General features: G+C 24.1%; 1 protein-coding gene across 1 annotated transcript in view; it reads right to left on the bottom strand.

Annotated features, from left to right (window-relative positions):
- Positions 1–21,872, bottom strand: part of LOC109594774 (5-hydroxytryptamine receptor 1) — a 150,170-nt gene that overhangs the window by 107,640 nt on the left and 20,658 nt on the right. Inside the window, exon 2 of the mRNA XM_049967711.1 lies at positions 16,559–16,583. The gene's annotated coding sequence lies outside the window, so the exon portion shown is untranslated. The remainder of the gene's footprint in view (positions 1–16,558; positions 16,584–21,872) is intronic.

Here is a 21,872-nt window from a genome sequence, read left to right as displayed (position 1 = left end):
ATTATATATTATATTTTTAAAAATTATATTTGATAAAAATGTAGAAATTTTTGTAAGATAACTAATAATAATTGATATACTAATTACTTATAATTTTAAGTTTGTAATTAAATTTATATATTTTATTTTTTTATAATATGTAAAATTTAAATAATAATTATAGTGTAAATTATTAATTAATATATAATTTTATCTGATGTAAAAAAATAAATTTTAATAATAATAAAAATAATAATGCATAGTTCCATTAATTGAAACAACAACAAGAAAAAACATGTGTAGAATTTTCGAATGTAAAAATGTCGAATTGAAATTGTCACAAGAAAGTTATGATTTATGGTAACGGTTTTACATGATCCATAATTACATCGATCGGTCAGTCCAATACGTCGGTCACTGTTTGAACCTGTGTTGATTTCAAGTGGCCGCACCGACAATTGTACATAGGTTTGGGGCCGGATTGCAAATTATACCAATCGGTCGCTAAATATAATCGTCCAGAGAGGAAATTGATTGATGATTTATTTGTGTGTGCAGCAGGTACGGAACCTGCCCAACCTCCGAATGGGTTTTGATTTGTTTGTGTTGTCCGCGTTCTGTCTAGCATCTGCGGTGTCCTGTTTTCGTTTTCGGGCAACGAGATTAACGATAGACACGCTCATTGTATATTATTCTCTCGGCAAATCTGCGTAAAGGAAAACTATGTTGAAAACACTGTTGATATAAATTATGATTATTTAAGAAAATTATTGAATTATTTGTAATAATAAAAATAAAATAAATTATCCAATTGTTATAAAAAAAATCATTTAGAAACAAAAAATCAATAATTATCATTACATCATAATTTAATTTAAAAAATTCTTCTAAAAATTATAATGAAATTAAATAAATTATAAAAAACTCTACAGGATATAATAATAAAAATTATATAAACAAACAAAGAACAATTAAAGAGTATTTTATATTATTTTATTTACATATATCTAAAAAAATAAAAATACACCATCAAGTGTAAAATAATAATAAAAATGTTTATAAGAAAAGTAAACCAAATTAATTATATTATGTATTAATAATTATGTATAATTTTTAAAAATTCAGCAACAATTAATTAGTTTCCAATACTGAAAATGTATGTAAAAATATAATTACAAAATTGAATATTATAATTTCGTATAAAACTATAAAAAAATTACGAATTTATCAATTATGAATGAATATGAATCCTTAAAAAGTCTAATTAAAATTAATAATTAATCAGTGCATGTACAAATGTATAAAAATTTTACAAATTTATCAATTATAAAAAAATTGTAATATAAAAATCTAATTATATAATACTAAAATAATACAAAAATAAATTAATTTAAAAATAATAATAGTTGAACTTTCAATTTAAAAATATTTTGTAGTACTAGTAAATTAAATTAAACACTTATAATTTATAAAAATCTCAAAATAATTAGTGAATACAAAAATTTATATAAATATTTAAATATTGGTCACTAGAAGTAAAAATTTATGGTAAAATGTAATTACAAATTTAAAATAATTGATGCATTAAAAAATTTCTTAATATAGAAAAATTTCTACTAAATATTATAGATTTATGTAAAGTATTATTAAATTAATTATGTAAAGTATAATTAAAATGTACAAAAATTCTACAAAGTAATCGAATATTCAAGGAATAAATATTGTATATCATATCATCTAATCACAAATTTAAAATAATATTATCAAATATTACACAAAATTCTCTACATTTTAAAAAAATGTCAAATTTAAATTAATAATACAATAAGTTAAATTAATAATAATAATAATAATAATAATAATAATAATAATAAAGTCTAAATAAATTAAATTTATTATATATTTTTTTATAAATTAGTCAAAATCTTACAATTTTAGTGTATACATACAATTATATAAAATATTTAAATATTAATATATAGAAGTAAAAATTGATATAAAAATTTAAAATATTTAATTAATACTTCATAGTTACTTAATATAGAAAAATTTCTGCTATATAAAACAATTACAATTAACAATTAAATATATAATTCTAAATTATAAAAATCCAATTACAAATTTAAAATAATAATTAATTAGTACATTATTATTATATAAAATTTCTCTATTTTTGTCAAATGTAAATATAAAAATATAATATCAGTTTTAAAATAATAAAATTGAAAAATTTCAAACAATTTTAAAATATTTTGTTATAAAGGTAAATCACATTAATATAATTTTTTTATAATTCATTAAAAATTCTGCAACAATTAACGAGTATAAAATTTAATTAAATTACATCATAAATTAGTGCATTCATTATTAATTATCTTTACAATTTTGTATTACAAAATACTTTAATTTAACTTATTTTATTATTAATTTAAATTTTACATATTTAAACGTATATAAGTTAAATTAAAGTAATTTGTAATACAAGTAAATTAAATTCCTTATATTTTTTTTAGTTATTAAAAATCCTACATTATTAAATATATAAATCTATTTAAAATATTTAAATATTACTTTCCAGAAGTAAAAATTTATCTAAAAATATAATTACAAATTTTAAATATTTAATTAGTGCTTCATAATTTCTTAATATAGAAAAATTTCTACTAAATATTATAAATTCAAATAAAACTAGATTTATAATTAACAATTAATTAGTGCATGTAAAATTAACAAGAGTTTTAAAATTATATATACAATATAAAAATCCAATTACAAATTTAAAAGAAATTAGTGCATTAAGTATAAAAAAATAAAATTAAACTTAAATTAAAAATCTTCAAATAATTGAAAAATATTGTGTAATAACGGTAAATTAAATTAATTCATATAAATTACTTTTTATAATTCATTAAAAATTTTTCAACAAAAAATTATTATAAAATATCTGTAAATGTTTGTATTTAATATAATTAAATATGTGTGCAAAAATGTTCATAAAAAATATTTTATTATTATTGTATGAATAAAATATTCAAATATTTGTTTGTAACAGTAAAAATAAAATAAAATTACAAATTTAAATTAATGCATCAAAATTTATTAATTCTCAAAAAATTCTAATAAATAATATAAATTAATATAAAAATGTAATTACAATTAATTAAAATTAATTATCGCATGTGTAATAAATGTATATATTTATTACATATAAAATAATGATATATTTATATATGAATAAATTAAAAGTAAAAATTGATGTACGTGTAAAACTATTCCAATAAATAAATTCACAGTTTCAGTTTAATATTTTTTATTTCTAATTAAAGGATTGATGCACAACTTTATTATTATTTTATTTTACTAATTATATTTTTATATTAATATTTTTTTTATATTCGATAATTTTGAAAATATTTCATATTTATGTTTTTATGTAAATCTGATTAAATTGTAGAAATTTTAGTATTTTAATTATTAATTAATGCTCTAATTAACTTTTTAATTAATTATAATTATATTTTCAATTTTCAATTATTCTATGTATTCGAAAAATTAGTAGAAATTCATATAGGTCATGTAAAATTGTTGCCACAAATCAAAACCTCCTTTTTATATTCGGTAAATTTGAATATATTTTATAATTATATTTTTATATTTGTTTTTATATATAAATCTGATAAAATTGTAGACATTTTTGTTATCAAATCCTACTTTTGACACTTTAAATTAGAATTTATACAGAACTTAATTATCATTTGCTATATTCAATTATATTAATAATTTTGTATATTCTCTAAATTTTAAGAATATTTTATAATTATATTCAAATAATATTATTGTATTTAATACACTAATTAATATTAATTTTTTATGAATTTGATAAATCGTAGTAATTAATTTTTACTCTATATGAAAGCTAACGTGAACATTAATTTTTTTCCCCCAAACACAATCGACAAAAAAAGAAAACTTCCACACAAACCCCACTTGATCTTAAATTGTCTGTGTTCCTCAGGGCGTTAAAGTATTTATTCATCTCGTTATCTAAAGGGATCCTGTTGCTGTGTACGTTTACGTTTGTTAATAATGGATAGAGGCTGAGTGTTGGAATGCAAATTTCTTGTACGCTTTATTTTTAATTTCGAACCGTCTAAAATATGAACGGGAGCTTTTAAAAATAAAACGAATCTATCACACGAAAAGGAATTTAAGCTTTCTTGTTTTCTTTGTACAATTTTTTTTTATTGTTAAATCCCTACGCCCACAATCAGGGGTTGGATTTAAAATTATTCTAATGTATTTGATGCATATAATGAATAATTTAATGTTAATATATTTCCAATCATTTATTCAGTAATTATATTACATTGTGGATATTAATTCAGAACAAACATTTGAGTGACAATTTGGAAAAATGGCGAAAGCACCGTATCGATTAAAACGCGTTCAATTAATTTTAAATCAGTTCAATTATCGGTACAAAGTGGCAGATTTAATTTTTGTCACCTGAACGACTGAAATATATGCAAATTACCGTCAGCAATAACAAGTACGAAATTATCAAACGCGACCGAAACAAACAATTTAATCCTCCGGATTATAGACACTGTTTTTGGGGCCGATGCCATAATTAACACAATCACGTCCATTAAAATTTTACAATTATTTAAATTCAATTTTTTTTTTTGTAATTTGATGGTTCAATGGTAGAATCAGTTGTAAATACGACACGTTGTTCATTTATTAATTACAACAATTCGGGGAAACGTGTTTCATTGTTTAGTAAATTAGTAATTACACGCAGGCAATTAGAGGCTCTCTTTGTGTAATAATTGAACAAATATTATGACTGATCATTTCATGTTAAATCACCCTTTGTGAATTAAAATTGTTTAAATCTCGTGGAAAAGAAATAAAAATTATTAATGTGACCTTAGTTATGAACATGTGACATAAAGTATTATTAAACAAACAAATAATGTGAATTAAAGTTTATGCAATTAAAACTTTCCATCGTTTAATGAACAAGGATAACTTTTGTGCATACATATACGGTTACCAATTAAAATTATTTATGACAGAAACTATTTTATAGTTTCAATATTTATGAATGATCAATTATCAAACTTTAATAATATTTTATAATCTTTTAAAAATTAATTATTAATTATTTGACAGTTGCATTTACACCAATTATTATCATAATTTAAATTGTGATTAAATTAAGTACATTGTTGAATAACTATTCTATTTATTTATTACTTCTATTTATTTTATGTCGTACATTTTATATTAATATTCGATAATTACTTCTCCACTTATATTTATATTGATTATTTTCATTATAAACTTGACCTTTTATTCAAATGGTGAATAATTTATTAGACTTTTATTAAATCGATTAAGTAATGTTAATATAAAAAACGTTTCTACAAAAATTTCGAATAAAAAAATATTGAACTGAAAGAACTGAGGTTTTTATTTGTGGCAACAAATTTACATGATCTGCATGATTTTCTACTAACTTAACAAATGCATAAAAAATAAAATATAAAAATATTCTTCAAGTACAAAAAGGTTTTGATTTTATTAACAAATGAATCACTGTACGTAATTAAAAATTCATTATTTTTATTGATTAATTTAAAATTTTAGATAAAATTCTCTCTTATAGTGTTTAATACTTATGTTTACAATGCCATCTCTCCGAAGATAGCCATATTAGTGTGTTACAAGTTTCTAGATTAATTTCTTCCCATTAGTAATTAGATATAAATAGGTTTTTTTTTCAATTTAAAAAACTAGAGAAATTGCTTTTCTAATTTATCTTTGTTTGTGAATGGACAATTTTTAATAATAAGAATGTATAACAGTAGTAATAATTACTTTATTTAATGATTATTTACATCATTAACAAATTATTTACTTTACATTATTAAAAATTCATATTTAATAATTTAAAATTTCAGACAAAACTCTGTCTTATAGTGTAATATATGTGTTTACACTGCCATCTCTCCGACGATAGCCATATTAGTGTGATACAAATTTCTAGATTAATTTCTTCCCATTAATAATTAGACTTAAATATGATTTTTTCAATTTAAAAAAAACAGAGAAATTGCTTTTCTAAGTTAACTTTGTTTGTGAATGGACAATTTTTAATAATAAGAATGTATAACAGTAATAATAATTACTTTATTTAATGATTATTTATATCTTTAACAAATTTTTTACTTTAAATTATTAAAGATTCATATTTATTAATTTAAAATTTTAGACAAAACTCTGTTTTATAGTGTAATATATGTGGTTACACTACCGTCTCTCCGACGATAGCCATATTAGTGTGATACAAGTTTCTAGATTAATTTCTTCCCATTAATAATTAGACTTAAATATGATTTTTTCAATTTAAAAAACCAGAGAAATTGCTTTTCTAAGTTAACTTTGTTTGTGAATGGACAATTTTTAATAATAAGAATGTATAACAGTAATAATAATTACTTTATTTAATGATTATTTATATCTTTAACAAATTTTTTACTTTAAATTATTAAAAATTCATATTTATTAATTTAAAATTTTAGACAAAACTCTGTTTTATAGTGTAATATATGTGTTTACACTGCCATCTCTCCGACGATAGCCATATTAGTGTGATACAAGTTTCTAGATTAATTTCTTCCCATTAATAATTAGACTTTAATATGATTTTTTCAATTTAAAAAACCAGAGAAATTGCTTTTCTAAGTTAACTTTGTTTGTGAATGGACAATTTTTAATAATAAGAATGTATAACAGTAATAATAATTACTTTATTTAATGATTGTTTATATCTTTAACAAATTTTTTACTTTAAATTATTAAAAATTCATATTTATTAATTTAAAATTTTAGACAAAACTCTGTTTTATAGTGTAATATATGTGTTTACACTGCCATCTCTCCGACGATAGCCATATTAGTGTGATACAAATTTCTAGATTAATTTCTTCCCATTAGTAATTAGACTTAAATTTGATTTTTTTCAATTTAAAAAAACCAGAGACGTTTCTTTTCTAATTTATCTTTGTTTGTAATTGGACAATTTTTAATAATAAGAATGTACAACAGTAATAATAATTACTTTAATTTGTTTGTAGATGATCAATTTTAAATAGTAATAATGTATAATAATTAATTACTGTTTATATGATTAAAAAATTATTTATCTCACATTATTAACAATTTATTAGTTACATTATTAATTTAAAATTTCTGCTTAAGGTATATTAATTTATGAATGAACTAATTCAGGAACTAGAAACAAAAAATCAATATCAATGTGCCTTAGGAATTTAAAATACGTGTGGCAATAAATATGTAGATCGAAAGTGGCGAAAATTCGGAATAATTACGTCGCCTTTGATATTCGTATAAAATTCAGATTTATTTCCGTACCAAGATATAACACATACATACATACGTAATTACAATTCGAGTTCACAATAATTCGTGCTGATCACGCAACCGTTGCGAATGAAAAAAAAAAATGTAATTTTTATATGAGGGCATATTTTAAAAATAACCCAGATACGTGGTTACCATTCCGGACATTAAAAACTCTAATTTATTAACGGCTCAAACGTAAAAACCTACATACTAACATGCATTAGTTGAAAATAAAAAATTAAATTTAAAAAATGGGGAGTATGTGCCGTGGCCGTAATAAAATTATCCAGGAAAAAAAGATGTTCGGATACGAAGAGAGTGGAAGAAGAAAGGAAATAGAAGTAATATATCTAAAAACGTAGTTAAGGTTAATTCCGCGGAAAGTGGCCTAATGTCCGTTGAATTTACGCTCCAAATGGAACAGCTATATATCAGATATAATAACAAAAAGCTTTTTTATCAAACGTAACTCGAGAAATTTGGCCAATTTTCAAACAACTAAATGTTCTAGTAGATACCTATAACTGTATCTATAAATTTGTTTTACCATAATATTTAAATATATTAAAAATATAGACCGAAAAAGGTAAATCAGAAAAGTTGTAACTTTTTTTAATCATAAAAAAATTAAGTGAGAGGAAATTAATGCAGAAAACTGTATTACCCTAATACGGCTATTGTCGGAGAGATGGCATTGCAAGTAAGCAAGAGTTTAGTTTAAAATTTAAAATTAATAAACATAAATAGATTTGAATTTGATAAATCTAATTACAGTGGGAAGAAATTAATCTAAGAACTTGTATGTACTTGATATAATTTAAAATATTTTATTACAATATGAAAAAGTTTACCATTAAATTATTTTTTAGTGACAAATATGATTTGATTGATAAATTTGTAAATGAATTTAAATCGAATTTTTTTCATACATAATAGTAATTTTTATTAAAAATTTAACAGCCAAAGTGTTTGTTATATACAATTTTTTATCCTCATATTTTCCAATTTTATTGTTCAATTAAAATAATTATTTAATATGTATCTGTCACAAAATATTTATTTAATAATTATGAAACACAATAATATATAGAATAAATGTACAAATGAAATAATTAACAATTAATTTAATAATTAAACGCCTTTATAAATATTTTATCAAACGATGTACAGACAGAAATACAATTAAATTTTCACATTTCAATTCAATTCTTTCGATTTAATTTATTTTTGTTCTGTGCGTTATAGTTGTTTCCAATCAGACAATAAAGTGTAAAACAGCAATCACCTGATTGTAAGAAACGAATGAAACTTGCCCATTTTTGTTTCCTGCTATTTACTGCCGGTCTATCAAACCAGAAAACTGAGTGACAACTTGAAGGAAATGCCTTGTGTTTAATTTATTTAAAAGTTTATAAAAGGTGAGGCGTCGGAAAGTTTTAGCTCGAACATCGTGTCGGATTTAATTTTTCACGATGAATAAAACCAGTTTCCATTTTCAATTTACATAAATTCATAATTCAGTTTTGGACATCCACAAAAACTTGTTGATTAAGCTGGCTTAATTATAAATAATTATTTTGATGCTTCAATTGTTTTTTAATTATTTTTTATATTAGTCATGTTAGTTGGGACAACAAAAATTCAATCTCCTTATATTTAAAATCATAAAAAGTCAAATTTTAAACATCAGTTGATACTAAGAAGGAATTAAGGGAGAAATCTACCTTAACTACTTCAGCTATTGTTTAAGAGATGGCAGTTCAATCTACATATATTCATAATTCAGTTTTAAACATTATTTGCTTCAATTCGTTTACTTTAAATTAGTACATTTCTTTTAAAATCTGAAGAGACGATTAGAGAATGATAAAAGCAGTAAATTGTGAGGACGTTTGAGCCATAATAATTTCAGACATTGTAAACGATTTGCTGTAATATTTTTAAGTGTTCTCGAAGTTTTAAGACAAATACGTGTCCAGTTTGTTTTAATTCCCTTTTGTGCACCATATTTTTTTTCGTCGATTTGTGCTCAGAATTTCATCTAATTTATTGAGAAGTGTAAATGATTGAAACAAGAGAAATGGCCTTTATTTCCCCAACTATTAAGTCTTGTTAATTTATGTAGTTTTTAATGGACATGACTACTTTTAATATTTAATAAACATAGTCATTACTTTTGTTTATTTGTTTGTATACCAGTTTGTTATGCGCAAACATATTATATTGTTTAATTTCAGTTCAGTATTAATTTAATTTAATTAAGTACCATATAAAAATATTCTACACATTTAATATAATTAAGTTAATATTAGTTATTCAAATTAACAAATGACTTTAGTAGTTTGCATGTATGTGATGCCTAAAAGGAAGATAGATTAAGAGGTTTACATTAAATGTAATACTCACTTTGCCTCGATTAAAGTTAAGAGCCAATTGATAGTCAAGTTGATGGTTAAATTAAAGCTCGTCAAGAGACTTCAATTACAATACAGAGTCCATACACAAATACTGTACAGGTTGAGTGGATTAAACCCACTGGATTCAGTTTTACATTGAACGATTTAAACAAAATAAAACAAAACAAAAAGATTAGACCCCCTTAATCCACTCGAACAACTTCCACATCTTAACTATCAAACTCGTTCTCGAGTCGAAAATGAACTTCAATAAATTAAACAGTTTTGTAGAAAAAGGAATGTCTGTATGGAAGAGAAAGGTTTGAAATAATAGTAAATCTCTCTTAAGCATGTTCGTAGGGACTGAAATTGGACAGGTTATGTGTCTGAAATCTGAGTATTTTCCCCAGTTTCTTTTGCGACTCCTTTCACTATATTATCCTTGTTGAAATTGGAGCAGCATGTCAAAGCGCATCGACTGCTAAAAAAAAATCTTTTGTCCCCTGACACCGATGCGAAACAACATTTATTTTACTTCTGTAAATATTTAAATGTTCGCACTGATTAATTACGATTTAGAAGGAGTTTTCCACAAAATATTTGTCGAGCAATTATCGCCACCTTGACGAAACTAGAACTAGCTTTGGGATTATTCAATGAAACTTGTTTACATTTCGAATGGAATTAACATGAAAAACTCATCAATTGGCAAGGCTATATTCCTGGCTTACACACATCAAAATAATATTAGCCCATTTTTCACAAAAACCATTAGAACTAATGACAAACGAATGTTTAATGTAAGAAGCGTGGGTGTCCCTCAGGACGAATTACATTTGGTTCCCCCAACACGTAGTCAAAAAAATTAATTAAATACGTTTTTCTATTTATTTACAACAATTGTGTAATTTAATTTAGATTTATTAATGTCATTCAGTACTCACGTAAGTTGACAACAACAAAAACTCAGTCTTCTGCTTATTAAAGTCATAAAAAGTTAAATTTAAAACAAGTTGGTGGTGGGAAGAAGTTTATAGAGAAATCTGCCTTAACTGCTTCAGCTATTGTCGAAGAGATGGCAGTTCGAACGGTAGTAATACTTCATACTATATTTAAAAGTAAAATAAGTTAAATATTCAATATATTTGTGCAACTTTCCGAAATTAACAAGTTCAATTTGTCCAATTTTGGGGAATTTCGTTTGATTCGATAATAATTGTTATTTGAACATTATTCGTAGCGATAAAAATTAAAATAACTATTTTAAAAAACTAATTAAACACGTTTTTCTATTTATTTATAACAATTGTGTAATTTAATTTAGATGTATTAATGTCATTCATTACTCACGTAAGTTGACAACAACAAAAACTCAGTCTTCTGCCTATTAAAGTCATAAAAAGTTAAATTTAAAACAAGTTGGTGGTGGGAAGAAGTTTATAGAGAAATCTGCCTTAATTGCTTCAACTATTGTCGAAGAGATGGCAGTATTACTTAATACTATATTGAATAGCACCAGACACACACGTAGTCGAAAAGAACAAAAGTTAAAGTCAATAATTGATGATGCAAAGTTATTTTTAAACCACGCTAATTGTCAATTATAAAGGAATAAGGAAACACGGTTCCAAACCGTAATTGAACATTTTTTCATTGCGGTTGCATGTTACAAACAGGCACAATACGAAATTTTATTAAGCACTGTGCACCGTCGTCGTCGCCACCGCAGCAAATGAACGCTGAGGTTAATTAAGAATATCGATTGTTCATAATCTGTACGTTTCTTCTTTGTTGTTTTAAGTAATTTCATTGGAACAATGGACGTCTTGATGAGAGGCTTTAAGTTGCTGAGGCTTATTTTGTGCCCCGAAAATCCACTTTTGTTTTTGTGTGGTTCAATGTAATGATGGTAAACATTTAAAACCAATTATTTTTAATACACAACAATAGATAATTATTATTAATTACAGAAAAAGGTCGAGTCAGGTGTTCAATATACGAGTTTTGCATAAAAATTATTTAGCAAACAACGCTTCGTTAAGATACGATCCGCGTTTCATCGAGCCACGTAACGTAAATATTTGGAGAAACAACAGACGAATATTTCGTGCCACGAACATTACTCATACAATGATCAATCAAAATGTGAAACTCAACATGATCGGCTTATAAATATTAACTAAAATCCGCACATATATGACCCTTTTACTATTATTAGATCGAGCTTCTTTCAACATTTTACATTTACAAATTATAATTGCGCAAATAAATTACACTATTGTTATAACATTAAGGTCGAAATTAATTATTCACCGCAAAACGGTTCTATTTATTCACTATTAATATCGAACCTGCCGCATTTAATAGTAAAATAAGCAAAATATTCAACATACATGTGCAACTTTCCATAATTAACAATTTCAAATTGTTTATAATGCTTCGTTAACGAATGCCGATCATTACGGTTGTTTGCTTCAATTTTAGGGAATTTCGTTTGATTCGATAATAATTATTTTTTGTAATGGAAAATATTAAAATTAATCAAACAATTTTCTGTTATTTATTTACAACAGTCGAATAATTTGGATTACATTTAATAATGCTATTCGTTGCTCACGTAAATTGAAAACAAAAAACACTCAGCTTTCTGCTTATTAAAGTCATAAAAAGTTTAATTTAAAACAAATTGGTGGTAGGAAGAAGTTTATAAAGAAATCTGCCTTAATTGCTTCAGCTATTGTCGAAGAGATGGCAGTGCGAACATAGTATTGGTTTAATTATTTAATTCAAATATTATTAGACAAAAATTAATTTGTTTTATCAAAATTTATCACATAATAATATAATTGTTTATAAAAATTAATTAAACAATTACAAAATATGAGTTTATTAATAAACATTCTAATTGTTTTAAGCGAAGACCCAAGTCTATAAATAGCGGAAAATAAAATATTGCCAAATCAGTGATAGACACGCACAAAAACAGTGTCCCTAGCACAGTTGCGTTTCCATAATTACTGTTGTTTCGAACATAAATACTTCACCGATCCGTATCAGCAATAATAATTGTTTTAGCGAATTAACCAAAAGAAAGTTCCACTCTATTTTCGGCACGCCCAACAAAAACGGCAATGAATTAAAAATGCCCCTCGTGCCTCGCTTCAAAAATGTATAAACGACCTTATTCAGATGGCGGGGGTTAAAATAAAAAAATTGCTGGATGCGCGCACGAATTGATTCCGCCGTTTTCGCCTTTATATCTGATATCGATCAAGTTTGAAGTTTTCTTTTGTTAGTTTTATCTGCGCCACCGAAAGCTTTAATATTTCAATGGGTTTACGGATGAATTTCCCTCGTGCCCTTCGCGGAATTCAATGGAAATATAATTAGACGTTTATGAGGATGGTACAAGTTTTCGTAAATGTGATCAGAAATGGCGCAATTAATGCTCAACACAAGTTTGACAAAAAATTATTGACGAAAACGAAAACGTAATTCACCCGAAGCATATTCGGCGGAAATTTAAAAAATTCATTCAGCTCAAACATTTATATATCCGGACTGGAAAGTCTGTGCACAATTTTATTTATTCAGCACAACACAAGGAAAACTCAGTTAAAAATATAAAAAATATTTTGTGTTCATACAAGTTTGCCCCCATGAAAAATGTTGCCCTTATGCACACAATAATCAGGAAACAAAAACGCATTAAAATTAAAAGAGCGTTGGTTCTTTGTTGCTTTGAAAAAAAGAATTACAATGTGTAAAGCAAACACTGCACTTTTATCAACCGGATGATTACAAACGGCATTTATAAAGCTTATTATTATTACCATTCATTTCGGCAGCAGAAATTAAAAATATTGCGAAATATGAGGGCTTCACCTGATCGATACTCGGCGTCTCACTTTTCTTGAACTATTGTGCTTTTCGAATAAGACAAGGGGGAATATTGAAAAGAATATTGCCGCTCAGTTCTTGCTTTCAAATAATAATATTCATATTGTGAAGTGTTTGGATGTAAATACATAAAATATTGGACGATCTATCTATAAAATACGTCTATATCAAGTATCACTTATTCATAAATCTAAAGAGATAAATGGTACAAAATATTTTATTAACATTAACTTTAATATTAAAACTAAAACTCAATGAATTTTAAATGTATAACATTGTTCATTTATTATAAATCATTTGTGGAAATAATAATGAATTGTAAATAATGGAACAAAATGGAAAAGTTATCGAAGAAGTCCAAAATAATCGTAAGAAGCATAAAATCTCAAACCTAAAACATATGAGTGAGAGGAAATAAATATAGAACTCTGCATTACATTATTTTGACTATAGTCGCACAGATGGCAGTACAAGCGTACGTATTAAATCAGAAATGTATTAAAAGTGAGTAAATCTTATAAAAATAATTCTACTTATTAGATAGAATATAAAAATTTAAAAAAATGCAATCAAATATTATTAGAATGAAATTACAATTTTTGTTTATAAAATTTTAAAAATTGCATTTGAGAACCTTTTTAAAATTAGTATAATATAATAAGTTTAACTACTGCATTAAAAATGATATTATATTCATTAAAATTAACAAATTTATTCAGAATGTAAAAGAAAGAAATAAAAAAATGGACTATAATGGAAAAGTCACTTAAGTATTACAGTCGACAAAAACTCAAAAAGAATCCTGCGAAGCATAAAAAACTTAAAACAAATCAGTGAGATGAAATAAATATAGAAGTCTCTATTTAACTATTTTAACTATAATCGCACAGATGGCAATACTAACGTAGGTGTTACTTTGTTTAATTTTAATAATCTGACTGAATTGTGCGAAATCTCCATAACAAAGTATTATCCTAAACATATAATAAAGAAACTGAGACAACTGAAATATTGAAATACTTTGATGAAAAAATGAAGTATTAATAGTAAGTTTTATAAAAATAGTTTTAGAATATACAAATTTAGAAAACTTCAATCAAATATTATTATAGTATGAAATTAAAATTTTTGTTTAAAAAATTGATTTTAAAATATTTGACCATTGTATTAAAAATAACATTTTATTAAAATTAACAAGTCTGTTCAAAATGTAAAACGAAATTATTAAGATATAAAAGAAAAAATTGACTACAATGGAAAAGTCACCTAAGAATACAGTATAACAACTGCCAAAAAGTCCAAAAAAGTCCTACGAAGCACAAAATCTCAAACTTAAAACAAATCAGTGAGAGGAAATAAATATAGAAGTCTCCATTTTACTATTTTAACTTTGGTCGCATAGATGGCAGTTTTAATGTATGTATTACTTTGTTTAATTTTAATAATCTAACTGAAATGTACAAAAACTCGATAACATACTATTATCATAAACACATAATAAAGAAACTGAAACAACTGAAATATTGAAATACTTTGATGAAAAAATGAAGTACTAAAAGTAAGTAAGTTTTATAAAAATAGTTTTTTAAATGTCCAAAAAACACTCCTTTACCTTATACTTTTAGAATATACAAATTTAAAAAAATTCAATTAAATATTATTAGTATAATATGTATTAGTATATAATACAAATCTATTCAAAATAAAAAATAAAATTACTAAGAAATACATGAAAAAATGGACTATAATGGAATATTTGTATTCTAACTTCCAAAAAGTTGAAAAGAATCATACGAAGCATAAAATCTCAAACTTAAAACAAATCAATGAGAAGAAAAAAATATAGAAATCTGTATTATACTGTTTTGACTATTGTCGGGGAGATGACAGCACAAACGTTTGTATTACTTCATTTTGTTTTATTAGTCTATCTGAAATGTATGAGTAAAACCTGATAACAATATTTTATTTCAAGTACAGAGTCGGGTAAATTATTACCAACCGAATGTACGTGGGTATTATACAACTGGGAAATTAGAACTAACTCTACTTCCTAAAAAAGACTAGGAAACATTTATAGATAAATAGTTAACCTTAAAATATGGATAAGACTTGGGAAGGAAGATCTTCACAGTATACATACAGTGTGATAAAACTAAAATATTACGAATGTACATTTTTATAAACAACATACACAGACAGAAATCCCTTTTTCCCTTAACCTTTTCACCATCATTTGCTTAAAAACTGTTGGAGATATCACCAATTTTAAAGACAATGTAAGCTACAACCAACTATTAAGTTCAACAGCACAATAATCATTTTATAATAAAATATGTTGTTCCTTTTATACTGACGTTCCATTCTTGTTTCAAGAATAACTCTATTCATACGTTCATATAATACGAAATAATAAAAATTTAAATCGTATAATTTCCTCACAAATAAACGTTAGAACGACTTAATACTATTGTTAACGAAGTCATTCATCATCGTTGACACATATAACTTGTATTAATTTATGTTTATCTGATAAAAGCACTAATGAAAGTTGGGGGAATCTATTTTCGTCCCATTTGTGAAAAAAACTCCCATGACCCGAACTAATAACGGACGATTTATTGGGCTTAAACAAAAACATGGCTTCGATCTTCGACGTTTGTCGAAATGATTGTAGTAGTAAAGTGAAAAAATAATAATAATAATAAAGCGAGACGAGCTATTTAAGAATCCTTAAACGGCCGGATGGAAATGTTTTCCGTTTCTTGATTACCGTCCGGACCTAATTTATGCGGTCGCCAATTTCAGAATTAATTCCTGCTAGACTCGCCTGAAATTTTCGAACTTACCCGACGGTGGATCATAAATTAAAATCTGAAACAGAGAATACAACAATTATTTGTGTTATCCAACGTTCAAAAATTTGTGTATGTTTTTAAAAATATAAATATTCATGAGGAGCTTTCAAATGTTGGAACAATGTTTGTTCAGCGATACGATAAATAAACTGGCGGCAAAATTATACTATTTCGCTGTTATTTATTAACGACATAATATTTTAAATATATTTCTATTTATATGAAATCAATAATACTCAATAATAATACATTTAGTTTTAGTTATTAGTGAATCATTTAATTATAGTAACAGGATTTTAAAACATTAAACAACTACAAATGTAATTTTTTTATGAATTTGATTATTTGTATCTGTAATAAAAAATAACACATTTAGATTATTTTTTAATTTCAACCTCAAAACATTTTAAGAACTGACAAAGAAGCTTTACAAAATCTACAAAAATTTGATTTTAAGAAAGAAAAATTTATTAATTTTAGCACATAATAATTGTATTTGTTAAAAATGGACTTCCAAAGGTTAATTAAGAACTGTAAATATAACAAAAAAAGTATGACTTTATAAATTTTCAACTTGAAGAATGTATATTTCTTTCAATATATACAGTCATATATATATATATATATATATATATATATATATATATATATATATATATATATCTTAATTTTAAGCACATAATAATCAGATAAACATTGTTAAACATAGACTTAATTAAGATTAAGAAATGTAAATATGACAGAAAATGTTTACAATCTTCAAAAATTTAAGTTTAAGAAATATAAAATTAAAAAATGTATATTTTCGACAATATATGTCTAAAATTCAGAAACAATCAATCTTATTAATTTTAAGTACATAATAATTGAACAAACTTTATTAAAAAATGGACTTCAGAAGATTAATTAAGTTAAAAACTGAAAATATGACAAAAAAAGTTTACAATCTATAAAAATTTGAGTTTATTCATTTTAAACTTGAAGAAACTATATTTTTTTCAACATATGCCTGAAATTCAAGAACAATCAAAGATTTATTTATTTTTAACACATAATAATTGGATAAACTTTGTTAAAAATGGACCTTCAAAGGTTATTAAGTTAAGAACTGTAAATATGGCAGAGAAAAAGTTTACAATCTTCAGAAATCTGAGTTTAGTAATTTTAAACTTGAAAGTATATTTTTTTCAACACATGCCTGAAATTCAGAAACAACCAAAGATTTATTTATTTTTAACACATAATAATTGGAAAAACTTTGTCAAAAATGGACCTTCAAAGGTTAATTAAGTTAAAAAGTGTAAATATGGCAGAGAAAAAGTTTAAAATCTACAAAAATTTAAGTTTAGTAATTTTAAACTTGAAGAAAGTATATTTTTTTCAACATATGCCTGAAATTCAGGAACAATCAAAGATTTATTTATTTTTAACACATAATAATTGGATAAACTTTGTTAAAAATGGACCTTCAAAAGTTAATTAAGTTAAGAACTGTAAATATGGCAGAGAAAAAGTTTACAATCTACAAAAATTTGAGTTTAGTAATTTTAAACTTGAAGAAAGTATATTTTTTTCAACATATGCCTGAAATTCAGGAACAGTCAAAGATTTATTTATTTTTAACACATAATAATTGGATAAACTTTGTTAAAAATGGACCTTCAAAGGTTAATTAAGTTATGAACTATAAATATGGCAGAGAAAAAGTTTACAATCTATAAGAGTTTGAGTTTAGTAATTTTAAACTTGAAGAAAGTATATTTTTTTCAACATATGCCTGAAATTCAGGAACAGTCAAAGATTTATTTATTTTTAACACATAATAATTGGATAAACTTTGTTAAAAATGGACCTTCAAAGGTTATTAAGTTAAGAACTGTAAATATGGCAGAGAAAAAGTTTACAATCTTCAGAAATCTGAGTTTAGTAATTTTAAACTTGAAAGTATATTTTTTTCAACACATGCCTGAAATTCAGAAACAACCAAAGATTTATTTATTTTTAACACATAATAATTGGAAAAACTTTGTCAAAAATGGACCTTCAAAGGTTAATTAAGTTAAAAAGTGTAAATATGGCAGAGAAAAAGTTTAAAATCTACAAAAATTTAAGTTTAGTAATTTTAAACTTGAAGAAAGTATATTTTTTTCAACATATGCCTGAAATTCAGGAACAATCAAAGATTTATTTATTTTTAACACATAATAATTGGATAAACTTTGTTAAAAATGGACCTTCAAAAGTTAATTAAGTTAAGAACTGTAAATATGGCAGAGAAAAAGTTTACAATCTACAAAAATTTGAGTTTAGTAATTTTAAACTTGAAGAAAGTATATTTTTTTCAACATATGCCTGAAATTCAGGAACAGTCAAAGATTTATTTATTTTTAACACATAATAATTGGATAAACTTTGTTAAAAATGGACCTTCAAAGGTTAATTAAGTTATGAACTATAAATATGGCAGAGAAAAAGTTTACAATCTATAAGAGTTTGAGTTTAGTAATTTTAAACTTGAAGAAAGTATATTTTTTTCAACATATGCCTGAAATTCAGGAACAGTCAAAGATTTATTTATTTTTAACACATAATAATTGGATAAACTTTGTCAAAAATGGACTTCCAGGAGTTAATTATGTTAAGAAATGTAAATATGACAGAAGTCGTTTACAATATACAAAAATTTGAGTTAAAGAAATTTTGAAATTGAAGAATACATTCTTTTCTCAAATCATGCCTGAAATTCAGAAATAATCAAATATTAATTAATTTTAAACACATAATAATTTGATAAACTTTGTTAAAAATGGACTTTCAGAGGTTAATTATGTTAAGAAATGTAAATATGACAGAAGAAGTTTACAATCTACAAAAATTCGAGTTTAAGAAATCTAAAATTGAAGAACGTATAGTTTCTTCAATATATGCTGGAAATTCACGAACAATCAAAAATTTATAAATTTTAAGCATAATAATTGGACAAACGTTGTTAAAATAAACTTCTAAAGGTTAACTAAGTTAAGAACTGTAAATATGATAGAACAATTTTACAACCTACAGAAATTTGCGGCAATCAAGTATTCATTAACTGAACAAACTTTGCTAAAAATGACTGAAATTTTCATGTCAATTAAAACGATGGCATAATGTTTTATTATAACAATATTCCTATGTATGTATATTGTACTTGTTTAAACTTTTAATTAGTTTGATTGATGGCCAAGAAATGGTTGTTTAATTTATTCGAGAACACACACAGAACATGCAGTAATAAAGTCGTAATAGTAAAGCTGTCTATGTAGCCATTAACTACTACAACTGGCAGTACATAAATTAAGAACGTCGCTTCACGAAACGTTACGTTATTATTAGTTTAATTTCGAGGGGGTAATTTAGCGAACGCGTTCGGCAATGTTTGGATACCGTGACCTGCTGAATTTCAATTATTCAGCCAATTTTAAAGGAATTACTTTAATGGTTTCAGAAAACGACACTAGTAGTGATATTGTGTGACGAATATCGATTGTCGCCGAATAAATCAATGTACACATATTTCTGGGTGTACGTACGTAATAAAAAAAATGGAATTTGAGTAGAATTTTTGTAGTGGCGACACGCACTCGGTTTTAATATTGATCCGGGTATTTTATGACCGGTGGTGACTACCACCTGTGTGTGTGCTCAAATGCTTTCGCCGTTATTAATTTTTAGCCAACTTCAAAATGGGATTTCTATAAATTCATTCACATTTATATAACAAACGTATATGTTTCAATATTGACATAAAAATTTTATTGCTACAGAAGTTTGTATGGAATGAATTTTTAGGATTTTCTTCCGTTTATTGAAATTTTATCAAACATTTTCCATTTCCGAGATATTATATAATATTATTAGTATGAAATTAAAATATTTGAGGCATTTCAAAAACATTTTAAAATTGGTATAGTGTAAAATATTCAACTATTGCAATAAAAAAGAAATTAAATACATATTAATTAATATTAATAAATCTATTCAAATTTTAAAACAAATGTGGGAGACAAAATATAGATAGAAATTTGTATTATACTGTTTTGACTATTGTCGGAGAGATGGCAGCACAAACATATGTATATTTAGTTTTATTAAACTTTCTACTTAAATACTCAGAAATGTTAACCTTTAAATAAATATAAAATAAGATTATTTGAAAAATTAACAAATGTATTCAAAATGGAAATGAAAAATTCAATGAAAATTCTCAAAAATCGAAGAAAAAAAAATAAAATTAAAATGCTGCAAAATAAATAAATTTGTACAATGATATCGTATTTAGTAAAAATATTTGTTTAATAATAACAAAATTAAGGTTAAGTCTTTCGTGACCAAATTATTATTACAAATATTTTATGGAATTTCTATTAAATCATTAAAATATTAAACATTTTTCCTATTTACTACACATTTTTATATTTTATTTTTTAAAACATCATTGTTACATGAAATAGTCAATTATTACAAATATTTTTTTAGTATTCGAATTAATTTATTAAATTATTAAAACATGTTTTTTTTTAATAATTTATAATAATATAATATTTTTAATATTTACAATTACATTAAATTTATTTTAATATACAAAATATACTTTGTTTTTGTTAATATTAAAATATTACAGACATTTTTATGGTATTTTTATAATTTATAAACATTATTATTTCACCCCGAAATTAGTAAAACAAGGAAATATCAAATTTTATTAAATTATCTATAAAAAAATCAGAAAGATGAAATATTCATAGAAATCTGTATTATACTGTTTTGACTATTGTCGGAGAGATGGCAGCACAAACATATGTATTAGTTCATTTAGTTTTATTAAACTTTCTACTTAAATACTGAAAAATATTAACCTTTAAATCAATATAAAATAACATTCTTTGAAAAATTAACAAATGTATTCAAAATGGGAACGAAAATTCTCAAAAATCTAAAAAAAAAAATTAAACTTAAAATGCTGCAAAATAAATAACTTTGTGCAACGAAAATGTTTGTTGCGGTTAACGAAGCATTAAAAAAAGCCACAATTTGAAATTTGATTCAAGGATAAAAAACAGCATTTAATTACATGACAAAGCAAAACTCCAATTAAGCCAATAAACGGGTTCATTTACGCCAACACTTTTTTCACCGTTGGAATTAAACAATTTCTTCCTTTTTTTTGTTATTTTATCTAGACAAAAAAAATTAATTAGCCTTGTATGGACCTATACTCTATTCTATACTCGTATAAATTATTTTTTTATTTTAAAATTCGTGCATT

Source organism: Aethina tumida, chromosome 5 (assembly GCF_024364675.1).
Source record: "Aethina tumida isolate Nest 87 chromosome 5, icAetTumi1.1, whole genome shotgun sequence".
In the NCBI taxonomy this organism is placed as follows: domain Eukaryota; kingdom Metazoa; phylum Arthropoda; class Insecta; order Coleoptera; family Nitidulidae; genus Aethina; species Aethina tumida.
Note: the sequence above shows the minus strand (reverse complement) of the source record. Positions and strands in the feature narration are given on the sequence as shown.